The sequence below is a fragment of the Chiloscyllium plagiosum genome, chromosome 2 (genome assembly GCF_004010195.1).
Source record: "Chiloscyllium plagiosum isolate BGI_BamShark_2017 chromosome 2, ASM401019v2, whole genome shotgun sequence".
In the NCBI taxonomy this organism is placed as follows: domain Eukaryota; kingdom Metazoa; phylum Chordata; class Chondrichthyes; order Orectolobiformes; family Hemiscylliidae; genus Chiloscyllium; species Chiloscyllium plagiosum.
The window spans coordinates 3,706,797-3,713,562 of NC_057711.1; the positions used below are offsets into that span (position 1 = coordinate 3,706,797).

Here is a 6,766-nt window from a genome sequence, read left to right on the forward strand (position 1 = left end):
CCTGCCCCCACTTTATCTTCCAATGGGTGTTACCTGGTCTTATCATCTCTGTAATCTCAGTAGGTCACTTGGGGTAACTGGAAAACACATTCTTCCCTTCGAAGGCATATGTCCACCTGGGGGAAATGTCTAAGAAACGTGTCCACATCCTCTAAGTGCTCCTTGTTGGTCTTCCCACTCATTAGCACAACATCTAGCTTAGTGACGACCAGGGATAGAGCTTCTAAAATGCTCTCCACTGTCCACTGAAAAATTGCACAGACTGACGATACCTGAAATGGCCGTCTCATGTATTGGTACAAATTCTATGGGTAGTAATCGCAGCACACTTTGGAGAATCATCATCTAACTGCAATTGCAAACACACATAGCTCATGCCCAGCTTCATGAAGGACAACCCACCCTGCCAACTTTGCATATCAATCATCAATTGGTATTTATCCAGCTGTTAAAAATATTTTACTGTTTGTTTAAAATCCCCACAAAGTCGAACTGACCCATCGGATTTCACAATTGGTGCGATTGATGCTGTCCATTCCAAAAACTGGACTGGTTTGGTGATTTCTTCCAGTCTTCTGATTCCTGCCTCTACTTTTGCCAAAGGCACTGGGCATGCCTTGCAGAATGTGCAATTGCTTCCTGGTCAACATGCAAGATAGTTTTGGCTCCTTTGGTAGTTCATTGACCTTCCAAAAAAACTTCTGGGTATTTAATTAGGATTTCACTCAGGCAATCACGTTCAATTCAAAAATTCAAGGTGAATATTTCTCAACCAATTTTGCCCCATCAAGCTTGGGTACAAGTCTTTTACTGAGCTGAAAATGTGTTGCTGGAAAAGCACAACAGGTCAGGCAGCATCCAAGGAGCAGGAGAATCAATGTTTCGGGCATGAGCCCTTCTTCAGGAATGGAGTCTTTAACAACAAACTGTGATAACTGAACCAGCTACTTCTTTTAAGAGACCGTAGCTGAAGTTGTATCCTTAATTTGTAAAGGTTTCCTGGTCTCGGTTCTCAGTCTAGCTGAGGTCTTGCGCAAACTTAAAGGTTGGAGTCTAGAGCGAATTTTGTCAAAGACTGGTTCTGTGATCACTGAAATGGCCATGCTGGTATCCACCTCCATTAGAACCGGGTGGCCATTTAACCAGACTTTAATTTTGACCAGGCTGGTATCTCATCACCAAGTCACCTGTTATTTGCATGTGGAGAGTTCTTGGCATTGATCCAGCTCCCTCAGAGCCAGCTCTTAGAGTTCACAGAATGTCTAACACTCCTGTTCTTATCTGTCAGCCATGGCTCCCTAATGGACCAGATTAACCACCCTAAATAAAGAACTCATATACTATGAGGTCTACCTGGTTGGCATTGTTACAATCATAACACACTCCTCATACTCTTCAAGAGATGCACTTGATCCCAGTTGTCTCTATCTAATGTATGACACCTTATTATTTTTCACCAGATCCTCAATATCTTTATTCATCTATTGTTCCCTACTCCAACCAACCTTACTCTTCATTCTAATGGAACATGATACCTCTGACCTCTCATTGTCTCAGTTTTGAAACCTCCCACATGTCAGTCATCCCTTTACCTATGAACAGTCTACTCCGATCAATTTTGAAAGTTCCTGTCTCATGCCATCAAACTTTACCTGACTCCAATGATTGATTTTCAATTTTATGCAATGCTTATCCTTTTCCATAACTTTTTTAAAACTAACAAATTATGATCACTGGTCCCAAAATGCTCCCCCACTAACTCTTCACTTGTCTTACTTACCAAGAAAAGATCAAATTTTGGGCATCGGCAGATAGATGCAGAAAATTTTCTTGAACACATTTAACAATTTCCTCACTATCCAAGCCCTGAACACTGTCCCAGTCTATGTTTGGAAAGTTAACATTCATTACTGTGATAACTTTAATACTCTTACATGTATCTGAGATCTGTCTACATATTTGCTCCTCAATTTCCCTCTGATGGTTGGGGGGCATATAGAACAATCGCATCTAGGTGATCAGTCCTGTGGTTTATAAAATCATAAGGAGCATAACCAAGGTGAATTCGAAAGATATTTTCCTTAGAGTGGAGGAGTCCAAAACTCGGGGCATATATTTAAGATGCGAAGAGAATGATTTAAAGGAGCTGAGGGGCAACCTTTTCACATAAAGGTGGCTCATATGTGAAATGAACTGTCAGAGGAAGAACTGGATGCAGGTACAGTTATAATGTTTAAAAGAAATTTGGATAGGTACATGAATAGAAATGGTTTCGAGGGATATGGGCCAAACACATGTAAATGGGAATAGTTCAGTTTGGGAATTTTGGTTGATGTGGCTGAGTTGGATCAGGTTCTGTGGTTTGGGTTTCAAATCGCACCACAGCAATCTGGAATTAAGAGTCTCATAATGACAATGACCTCTTGGAAAGGAAATCTACCATCCTTACCTCTTCTGGTTCACTCCAGACCCACAGCAATGTGGCTGACTCTGAACTATCCTCTAGGCAATTAGGGATGGACATTGAATGCTGGTCAGCCAATGAAAACTTCATCCTGTGAATGAATGATAAAACAGAGTCCATGGATGGTGACATGACCAAACCCATATTGTGCTCAGGATTCAGTAATTTCAGATGATGAGAAATGACATTGATTACTCCAAAAGTGAAAATGTTCAGGGGGACTGTGGAGAGGTTAGCCCAGCTTACAATCGCAAGTCCCAAAGCCAGATCATGCAGCAGAGACAAGGAAAAAATGTCTTAGCAAAACGATAACTGAGCTAAATTAAAGTCTGTAAGAAACAGATTGAACAGAGTCCAGTTCTTTGCTCCAGAACTGGGAAGGTTTACTGATGGAGATAGTGAAAGTTATGAGGTGTTAGATAGGATCAACAAACAGGAAATATGGAAGGCCCTGAAACTATGAACTGTAAATATAATAGTCAGCACCAAATTATCAGGAGAAGCTTCTCCACAGGGAGTGGTTAGAATATGGGACCTGCTTGTGTACCGAGTGGTTGACACAATGACCAATATTGTTATATATAAGGGGAAGCTTGATCAAATCTTGAGGGATGAAGCAACAGGAGGAAATGCTGACAAAGTGAGCAAAAGAAGGGTGAGAGGACCTTGTGCAGAACATGATCACTGACAAAAACCAACACAATGGATGGTCTGATTCTGTAAATCTAAACTGCATGTTCCTTCATTTCAGAATACTTATAAGCACTGCTGACATTTTCATTTACTCATGGGATGGGATTTTGCAAGCGGGGCCAACATTTCCTACCCATCCCTAATTACCCTTGAGAAGATGATGGGTACCTGTCTCATTGAAATGCTGCAGTTCATGGTGTTCGAACTCTTGCTGATGTTTAATGATTTTTGTTTTATTTTATCAATCTTTGTTTGGAGCTGTGATCAGGGAACTGTGAGCTGAAGATGACAAACAACTTCTGATTTGGCTGTGTGCCCATGCCTGGAAGTTAATTGTAGGTTGATTCTCATCGACACAATTCCATGGACACTTACACAGCAGGGGAGAGCAATATATTTAAACAGATACCAGAAGTTGCCCATAACTGAGGTCATTCCCTGAGAATTAGTTTCAGCAATACTTATCTGACAGGGGAGATGACATGATCAGTGCGGTGCCTCTCCCAAGACGAGGCTATCCCATTGCACTGCGGGTGTGCTGACGCCTGCAATGCCCCCAAATGCAGGAGACTTGACTGCAACATTTGTGGTAGTGGGGGACTGCGTTCGCGCTCTCCCCTGTAAAAAACAAAAAAAATTTTGTGGGTGGCACAGTGGTTAGCATTGCTGCCTCACAGCGCCAGAGACCCGGGTTCAATTCCCGCCTCAGGCAACTGACTGTGTGGAGTTTGCACATTCTCCCCATGTGTGCATGGGTTTCCTCCAGGTGCTCTGGTTTCCTCCCACAGTCCAAAAATGTGCAGGTTAGGTGAATTGGCCATGCTAAATTGCCCGTAGTGTTAGGTGTAGGGGACTGGGTCTGGGTGGGTTGCTCTTTGGAGGGTCGATGTGGACTTGTTGGGCTGAAGGGCCTGTTTCCACACTGTAGGTAATCTAATCTAAAAAAAAGTCTGGGAGGCACCTTCTGCTCAAGGAGGTGGCAGATGTTCAGTAGTAACTGGGACCTCATGGTCAGTCTGTCAGGGAGAGACCACAATTTTCAGTTGGGTTTTGGGAGAAGGAGTTGGGCTGTTGATGCAACAACATGAAGATTGAAAACTTCCTGCCTAACCTTCCACTGTCAGCTATTAAAATGAGAGAGAGAATGAGGTTCTTGAGCATTTGTATCTCTTTTTAGAAAGTAGACATACCCTTGGCTAATTTATTCCAAAACTAAATGAAAATGTAATGGTTGACAGAATAATGACAGGCAGACTATGACAAGCTAAAAATAATTTGAACAAATGAACTGGTATTAACTGCACCAAACTTTAACAAATCATTTCAATTAGCAGTCGATGTTTGCAGTTTGAGGATTGGAGCAATTCTCCTATAGGATGACGAGGCTGGGATGGAGAGGCCGGTAACCTATTTTTCAAAAAAATTTGAACTAATATCAGAAAAACAACTTAATGGGAGAAAAGGAAGCAAAGTTGGCAGCTCTTCAATAATATGTTTGACGTGGAAACAATAAGACTGTCATTTTTACCGATCATAATCCACCGACTCTCATAGAAGGAGCTTAGATCTACAGCTGGAGAGGTGTTGAAAGACTGGAGGAAAACCAATGTGGTACCGTGACTCAAAATGTGAGCAAGGGATAAACCAGGTAGCTACAGGCCAGTCAGTCAATAGCAGGGTAACTATTGGAAGCAATTGGAAGGGACAGAATTAACCTAATCTGGGAGAGGGATGAATTAAGCAAAAAGAGAGAGCATGGTTTTGTCAGGGAGAGGAAAGCAGGAGATGGGAAATTATAAGCTGGTTAGCCTGACCTCAATCATTTGTAAGATTTTCGAGTCCATTATTAAAGATGATATTGCAGAGTACTTGGAAGTGAATGGTAAAATAAGGTTGAGTCAGCATGTCTTCATTAAGGAGAGTTCATGCATGAAATTAATCTGTTAGAATTCTTTAAGGAGACAATGAACAAGTTAGATAAAGGAGAATAATTGGACATGATGTATTTGGATTTTCAGAAGGTCATTGACATGGTGTTTCACAGGAGGCTGTTAAAAATGTTAGAAACCCATAGTGTTGGTTATTGGTATAGCGTGATGATACTATAGCTTCAAGAAGTATACTTTGTTCTAGTTTTTTTTTTAATGAGGAAGGGTTGGCACAGAGGTGCCAGAATTTCTGATCCAAGCCAAAAAAGTAAAGAAGAACTTGGGAGGCCTTGAGGTGTTTTTAAAATTTGAAACAATAGAAGCAGCATGAAGGAGTGGGGTCAAGCTCCCACAGAATCAATATTATAGTTTAAGTTTGAGGCCCTGTTGGGGTTTGGAAGCTTTTATATCTCTCTCCCTGGTGCAGCAAAATGCTTGCATTCTCTCTCTCTCTTTCAGAGTTTGCTCCTGATGTTGTCTCCTCCTGGACTGGAAAATTGCATGTGAGACAATCTATTTTACTGAATTTGCCTTTGCCAAGGGTGTGTTTGTAGGATGTCACTATATTGAAACAATTGCAGTTTAGTCATTAGATATCTATTATTCTGTTAAGTTTTCCAGTAGAGTTAATTTTTTACAATTCTTCTTTCTTTTATTTGTATTTTCTATTGTTCATCCCACTTTCTGCTTTCCCCTTCATCTATTTTCTTAGCTCACTTTAGACAACTCATTTTCTTCATACCTCTGTAATTGCTTTCATTTAAGTTGAAAACACTGTTTAGACCCAATTTGTTTTGCCCCAAAGATAGGTTAAGTGAGTGGGCAATGGTCTAGCAGATAGAGTGCAATGTTGGTCAATGTGAGGTCATTCATATTGGTAGGAATAACAGCAAAATGGTCTATTATTTAAATGGTGAAAAAGTGTAGCATGCTGCTGTGCAGGGGGACCTGAGGATACTTGTACATGAATCACAAAAAGTTGGTTTGAAGGTGCAGCAAGTAATCTAGAATGCAAATGGATTATTGTGCTTCATTGCTGGAGGGATGAAGTTTAAAAGCAGGGAAGTTATGCTGCAGCTGTATAGGGTGCTGGGGAGACCTGTGTACAGTTTTTGGTCTCCTTAATTCATAAAGGACGTACTGGCACTGGAAATGGTGCAGAGAAGGTTCACTAGGTTGATCCTGGAATTGAGTGTGTGGCTTATGGAGAGAGATTGAGTAGTCTGGGGCTATACTCATTCGAATTTCAAAGAATGAGGGGGGATCTACATATAAAATTGTTGTGGAATATATAAAATAGAAACAGTGAGGTTCTTTCCACTGGCAGGTGAAACTAGAACTGGGCGGCTTAGCTTCAAAATAAGGAGGAGCAGATTGAGAACTGAGTGAGGAGGAACTTCTTCAAGGTTGTGAATCTGTGGAATTCCCTGCCCAGTGAAGCAGTGGAGGCTGCTTCGTTGAATGTTTTTAAGGCAAAGGTAGATAGATTTTTGAACAGTAAAGGTATTAAGGATTATGGTGAGTGGGCAGGTAAGTGGAGCAAAAGCCACAAAAAGATCATGATCTTGAATAGCGGAGCAGGCTCAACAGGCCAGATGGTCTACTCTTGCTCCTGTTTCTTATGTTCTTATGTGAAACTGATTTAAATATCTTAAATGTTGTGATTGCTATGCCTTAGTGG

At 41.2% G+C, this 6,766-nt stretch overlaps 1 non-coding gene across 1 annotated transcript; it reads left to right on the top strand.

The window, feature by feature from the left end:
* Window positions 1–3,614: 3,614 nt before the first annotated feature.
* LOC122539704 lies at window positions 3,615–3,778 on the top strand. Its single transcript, XR_006309156.1, has one exon. It is a non-coding gene; the product is annotated as a U1 spliceosomal RNA (small nuclear RNA).
* The last annotated feature ends 2,988 nt before the right edge of the window (window positions 3,779–6,766 follow it).